Below are 7,644 nucleotides of genomic sequence, written 5' to 3'. Positions count from 1 at the left end.
GCTAATGAACATGAAAATAGAAAAATACAGGAATCTAAATGAAAATATTTGTCCATTTTCATCAAAGTCAGGTTTAAAAAAAAAAGTACCTATAGTTTTTCCAAGTTCTGATTCATTTAGTGAAAGAATGAATAATCCTTGAACCTCACTTCCTGGAGTTTTTTCTGTCCTGGGGAGTTTTCTGTCCTAGATACAACTTTGCATAGGTACATGTTTACCAAGTCACAGCTATTAAAGTCAGGACCTTAAATGCAAAAATGAAACTCATGATAAAATCTTTAAAAATAAGCAGGGGGTGCCTGGGTGGCTCAGTTGGTTATGCATCTGACTTCTGTTCAGGTGATTATCTCAGGGTCCTGGGATCAAGTCCCGCATTGGGCTCCCTGATTGGTGCGGAGTCTGCTTGTCCCTCTCTCCTTAGCTCTCTGTCCACTCAGGCACTCTCTCACGCACTCTCTCTCAGATAAATAAATAAAATACACTAAGCAGTAAGTTCTTGTCAAGATAGCAGGAAGCTTTCTGTCCCTTTTTGCCATTCAAGATATCAAAGTAGGCGGGAAACCTGGGTGGCTCAGTCAGGTAAGCAGCTGCCTTCAGCTCAGGTCATGATCCCAGTGTCCTGGGATGGCTCCCACATAAGCAGGGGCCCTGCTTCTCTCTCTGCCTGCTGCTCCCCCTACTTGTATCTCTCTGACAAATAGATAAATAAAATCCTTAAAAAAAAAAAAAGATGTCAAAGTAAGGATGTAGAGGGTCTTCTGATGTGAAATTCTGGATTTCCCTGGGTGTTCATGTAGGAGCTGTAACACAGGAGCCAAAACTCCGTTTATCATCTCTGTGAAAGGGATCAAGGGACAACTGACCAGACTTCCTGCCTCTGGTGTGGGTGACAGGGTGATGGCCACAGCGAAGAAATGCAAACCAAAGCTGAGAAAGAAGGTACATCCAGCAGTGGTAATTCCACAATGAAAATCATACCAAAGAAAGATGATGTGTTTCTCTATTTTGAAGATAACACAGGGATCATAGTAAAGAATAAAGGCTCTGCTATCACAGGACCAGTTGCAAAGGAGTGTGCAGACTTGTGGCCCAGAATTGCATCCAATGTTGGCAGGACTGCATGATGCTTTGGTGTTTAAAGATTCATTTCTTTATTTTGAGAGCAAGAGCATGACAGCAAGAGGGAGAGGGAGAGAGAGTGAGTGGGATGAGGAGGTTGGAGGGAGAGAGAAAGAGAATCCCAAGCAGACCCCCCCCTGAGTGAGGAGCCCCATGCAGGGCTCTGTCTCACAACCCTGAGATCATGACCTGAACCAAATCAAGAGTCAGACGCTTACCCACAGAGCCACCCAGGCATCCCTCTTTGGTGTATTTGTTTTAAAAAAATTAAAAATTATTTGCTCTCCCTTGCACCCCAAAAAAGAGAGCAAGGACCAGCCAGCCCTTTAAAGAAATATTTCTGTAAGTGTGGGAAGACAACTTAACCATCAATTTATTGGATAACTTTACATAAGTCATTTGCCTTTTTTTGTATCTATTTTCCCTTTCTTTCTAATGGAAATAATAATATATGTCTTACCTACTGCACAATGTTAATGTTAGGTAACATGTGTTAAAAGTCTCTGATTAATATAAAGTATTATGTGTCGTCATCATCATCATTAATCAATTACTGATTATCTACTATAATTAAAGCAACATGATAAATGTTTATTGGAGACTGAGAGCCAGGCTACAATAAAAAAATAATAAAATTTAGTAATACCTGCCCTACCCATGGAATAAGATTAGAATTGGATGAATAACGTAGGAGCTTCATAGAAATGTATGCAAATACTAACATTGTCTGAAATAAAGCAAAGAACTTAGCAAAGATTACAGCTGAAATTAATTATTGAGTAGTACTGAGTTTTTGGAGATTATATAAAATGATGCAAAAACTTGCCAGGAACATCCACTGAAAGGGACTGAGTCTTGAGAGAAAGGCAACACAGCAAGTAAGTAAGAAATAATGAACAAAAATTTTAAAGTTATTTTATAGGACAAACTAGAGATATAACCAAAACAATATTTATAATAGTGAGAATTTCATCAGTTGAAGGGGGAAACTTAGTTTTGGTTACATGTAAGTTAGCTTAACAAAGTAGCCACTATAATTGGGGTCCCAAGTTGTGTTAAATCATTCAATTGGAAGAGCGAGATCAGGTAAAATCACTCAAGAAAATGCTTTTCTGGATTGTAAAGTTGTTAATCTAGACTTCTAGAGAAGATGGTGGAGTAAGAGGATCCTAAGTTCACTTCATCCATGGACATAACTAGATAACAGCCTCAGTGTAAATAACCCAGAAAAGAACCCAAAGACTTGCAGAACAGACTCTTCACAGCTAAATGTAGAGAAGAGGTCACACCAAAGAAGGTAAGGAAGGACAAAGATGAGTTTGGGAGATAGACAGACCTGTGGTGCTGTCCATGGAAGAGAAGAATGTGTTGGACATGGAGGGGGCAAGAAACAGAACCTCACACCAGGTACCCCAGGCATGGGGAACCCACACAGGAAGAAAAATCCCTATAACATTTGGTTTTGAAAATCAGAGGAGCCCGGGGTGCCTGGGTGGCTCAGTGGGTTAAGCCTCTGCCTTTGGCTCAGGTCGTGATCTCGGGGTCCTAAGATTGAGCCCCACATCGGGGTCTCTGCTCAGCTGGGAGCCTGCTTCCCCCTCTCTGCCTACTTGTGATCTCTCTCTCTCTCTCTCTCTCTGTGTCAAATAAATAAATAAATAAAGTCAAAAAGAAGAAGAAGAAGAAAGGAAAGAAAGAAAGAAAGAAAGAAAGAAAGAAAGAAAGAAAGAAAGAAAGAAAGAAAGAAAGAAAGAAAGAAAATCAGAGGAGCCCAACAATCAGTGGGATTTAACACCTGGAACTTTAAAAATTAGTAGGCTTGGATCTGAGAGAGCTGAGGCAGGGAGGGTATGAGGGAACTGAGTCCCTACCCTTAAAGAGATAGCACAACCAACAACCCCATGAAGTTATAGCATAGAAGCAGCAGTTTAGAAATTGCCTAAGGTATATAGGAGGGAGATTTGTTTACTAATCTCAGAGTATATGCCTTAGGAGACTTCTCAAAGAACAAAAGAACTGGTGGACCCCATTTCTACCTCTTGCCCCCCAGCCTAGATACACAGACACCTATGAGGGAAAATGTAGCACCAATGCTTTCCACCTAGCTTGCTGACAGCATACCCCAACCCCATGTTCTCCTGTAGGACTGCCCCCTCCAATACTCCCTTGACCAGAGCCCATACAAAACAGTGTCACAAGTCTGGCATTTTGCAAGCAGCCCTGACAGGGGCAAGCACCAAACCAAATTGACTTTTTCCTGGGGAAGACGCAAGATAACCACACACAGCAGTCTGAATGTAGCCCCAGCAGTGGGCCAGGTCAGACATCTGTTCTGACTGCAGTCCCCACCCACCAACAAAAGCTTTTCAGGGGACAACAAAGGGAACACACCATGTAGTTCAGTGCTACTGCATCTCTGACAAATGCCTAGTCTGAATCAGCTCAAGCCCAAGGTGGCCCCAGACTGACCCATTAACAATACAGGGACCAAACTCTCACCACAATGGGCAAAGAGCTTTTGTAGACAAGTGAACCAAAGGAAAAAGTGGCTCAGCCACAAGAGTAGGGCACATGCAACACACACAAGACAACCTTGAAGAACCAGGTGCCAATGAACAGGGGACACTGCTTTGCAGGGCACTACAGAACCTCTTCTTCGTAAGGCCACTACTTTCAAAAGCAGGAGATGTAGCTGACTTTCCTAACATATAGAAACAATGCAGAAAGTTAGACAAAATGAGGAGACAGAGGAATATGTCCCAAATTAAAGAGCAGGAGAAAATCACAGCAAGAGAGCTAAACAAAACAGAGATAAGTAACATGCGTGATATAGAGAATTGAAAGAAATAGTCACAAAGACCACTCAACTAGCGAAAAGAGTAGAGGACCTCAGTGAGACCCTCAACAAAGAGAAAACATAAAAAATCAGAGATGAAAAACTTAAGAAATGAAATTAAAAATACAATGGATGAGGCACCTGGGTGGCTCAGTTGGTTAAGTGTCTGCCTCAACTCAGGTCATGATTCTGGGGTCCTGGAATTGATTCCCATGTCAGGCTTCCTGTTCAGTGGGGAGTCTGCTTCTCCCTCTCTCTGCCCCCCACTCATGCTCTCTCTTGCTATCTCTCTCTCTCTCTCTCAAATAAATAAATCTTTTTTAAAAAATGTAATGGATGGAATAAGGAGTAGACTAGAGGAAGCAAAAGAAGAGATCAATAACCCGGAGGACAGAGTAATGGAAAGCAATCAAGCTGATCAAGAGAGAGAAAAAAATAATAATTAAAAAATGAAAATAGACTTAGGAAACTCAGCAACACAAACAAGCATAATAACATTTGCATTATGAGATCCCAGAAGGAAAAGAGAGAGAAAAGGGGAGCAGAAAATTTATTTGAAGAAATAATAACTAAAAACTTCCTGAATCTGGGCAATGAAATAGAAATCTAGAGCTGAGAGGCACAGAGAGCTCCAACAAAACCAACCCAAGGAGGTCCACACTAAGACATGTAGTAATTAAAACAGCAAAAAGTAGTAATAATGAGAGAATTTTAAAAGCATCAAAAGAAGTGCCTGGGTGGCTCATGTGGTTAAGTCTGACTCTTGGTTTCAGTTCAGGTCATGATCTCAGGGTTGTGGGATCAAGCCTCCCACTCATACCCTCTCTGTCTCTCTCTAAAATAAGTAAATAGGGGCCCCTCAGTGGCTCAGTTGTTAAGCATCTGCCTTTGGCTCAGGTCATGATCTCAGGGTTCTGGGATCAAGCCCCACACTGGGCTCTTTGCTCAGCAGGGAGCCTACTTCTCTCTCTCTGCCTGCCAATCCCCCTGCGTGTGCACTCTTGCTTTCTCATGCTCTCTCTGACAAATAAATAAAATCTTAAAAGAAAAAAAAACTATTAAAAAATAAATCTTTTTTTAAATAAAATAGAAAAATATTTGTTTAAAAAGGAACAGAGAAGGACTATAAAACAACCATAAAACAAGTAACAAAATAGCAGTTAGTACATACCTATCATTAATTACTTCAAAATTGAATGGACTAAATGCTCCAATCAAAAGACACAAAGTGGGACTCAATCAGTTAAGCAGCTAGCTCTTGATTTCAGCTCAGGTCATGATCTGAGGGTTGTGAGATACAGTCCCACATTAGGCTCTGTGCTGGGTGTGGAGCCTGTTTAAGATTCTGTCTCCCTCTCCCTCTTTCCCTGCCTCCCTTCCCACTCTAAAAAAAAAAAAAAAAAAAAAAAAGACATATGATGATGGGATGGATAAAAAAGTAAGCACCATCTATATCCTGCCTATAAGAGATTCCTTTCAGACCTAGAGACATATACAGTTGAAAGTGAGGGATGAAAAAGCATTCATCATGCAAATGAAAGTGAAAAGAGGGCACCTCAGTCAGTTAAGCATATGCCTTTGGCCCAGGACATGATCCCAGGACATGATCCCAAGCTCAGCAACCCAGTTTTAGGTTCCCTGCTGCACGGGGAGCCTGCTTCTCCCTCTGCTTATGCTCTCATTCTCTCTCTGACAAATAAATAAATAAAATTTTAAAAAAGAGAGAGAGTTAATACCTATGGGGTGCATGGGTGGCTCAGTCAGTTAAGCATCCCACTCAATTTTGGCTCAGGTCATGATCTCAGAGTCATGAAATCAAGCCCCACATTGGGTTCAGCAGGAATTCTGCTTCTCTCCCTGACCCTGTTCACACTCTCTAATAAATAAATAAATACTTTTTTAAAAAAATAAATAAGGAAGAGTTAATACCTATTCTTCTAAAACTATTCAAAAAAAATAGATAGAGGAAGGAAATCTTCCAAATTCATTCTATAGGCCAATATTACCCTGATACCAAAACTGGATATAAAGACACTACAAAAAAGAGAGAGAGAGAGAGAGAACTACAGGCCAATATGTCTAATGAACCTAGGTGCAAAAATCCTCAACAAAATACTAGCAAACTAAATCCAATAATACATTAAAAGTCATTCACCACCATCAAGTGGGATTTATTCCTGGGTTGCAAGGGTAGTTCAATATTTGCTAATCAGTCAACATGATACATCACATCAACAAGAGAAGGATAAAAATCATATGATCATTTCAACAGATGCAGGAAAATCATTTGACAAAGCACAACATCCATTCATAGTAAAAACCCTCAACAAAGTAGAGTTAGAGGGAACATACCTCAGTATAATAAAGGCCATATATGAAAAACCCACAGCTAAAATGACACTCAATGTTGAAAAACTGAGAACATTTTTCCCCTAAGATCAGGAACAAAATAAGAATGTCCACTCTTACCACATTTATTCAACATACTACTGGAAGTCCTACCACACCTCTCAGACAAGAAAACAGAATAAGAGGTATCCAAATTGTTAAGGAAGATGTAAAACTTCCACTATTTGCAGATGGCATGTTACTATATATAGAAAACCATAAAGACTCCACCAAAAATTTACTAGAAAGGATAAATTATTTCATGAGGTCACAGGATAAGAAATCAATGTACAGAAACCCATTGCATTTCTACACACTAATAATGAAGCAGAAAAAGAGAAATTAACAAAACAATCCCATGTACAATTGCACCAAAAATAATAAAATACCTAGTAATAAATTTAACCAAGGAGGTGACAGTTCTGTACTCTGAAAACTATAACACTGATGAAAGAAGTTGAAGACAACACGAACAAATGGGAAGATATTCCATGTTCGTGGACTGGAAGAAAATGTTAAAATATCCTTACTACCCAAAGCAATCTATACATTTAATGCAATCCTTATCAAAATACTAACAGCATTTTTCCAGAACTAGAACAAATAATCCTAACATTTGTATAGAACCACAAAAGACCCTGACCAGCCAAAACAATCTTGAAAAAGACTGGAAGTATCACAATCCCAGATTTCAAGATCTACTACAAAGCTGTAATCATCAAAACAGTATAGTACTGGTACAAAAACAAATACATATATCAATGGAACAAAACAAAGAGCCCAGAAATAAACCCAGGATTATATGATCAATTAATCTTTGACAAGGGAGATAAGAATATGCAGTGAGAAAAAGTCTCTTCAACAAATGGTGTTGGGAAAACTGGACAGCTACATGCAAAAGAATGACACTGGACCACTTTCTTACACCATACACAAAAATAAACTCCTGAAACCATCAAAATCCTAGAAGAGAGCAGAGGCAGTAATTCCTCAGCCATCAACTATAACAAAATTCTTCTAGATATGTCTCCTGAGGCAGGGGACACAAAAACAAAAATAACTACTGGGAATGCATCAAAATAAAAAGCTTCTCTACAGCAAAGGTAACTATCAACAAAACTAAAAAACAACCTACTGAATGGGAGAAGATATTTACAAATGATATATCCAAAAAAGGTTTACATCTAAAATATACAAAGAACTTTTCAACCGAACACACACACACACACACACACACACACACACACACACACACACAAATAATTCTCTTTTAAAATGGGCAGAAAACATGAACAGACATT

At 39.5% G+C, this 7,644-nt stretch overlaps 1 pseudogene; it reads left to right on the top strand.

Annotated features, from left to right (window-relative positions):
• The first annotated feature begins 730 nt into the window (after window positions 1-730).
• Window positions 731-1,124, top strand: LOC125102990 (60S ribosomal protein L23-like; annotated as a pseudogene).
• The last annotated feature ends 6,520 nt before the right edge of the window (window positions 1,125-7,644 follow it).

Source organism: Lutra lutra, chromosome 6, assembly GCF_902655055.1.
Source record: "Lutra lutra chromosome 6, mLutLut1.2, whole genome shotgun sequence".
Lineage (NCBI taxonomy): Eukaryota > Metazoa > Chordata > Mammalia > Carnivora > Mustelidae > Lutra > Lutra lutra.
This window is presented reverse-complemented; position numbering and strand designations above follow the sequence as displayed.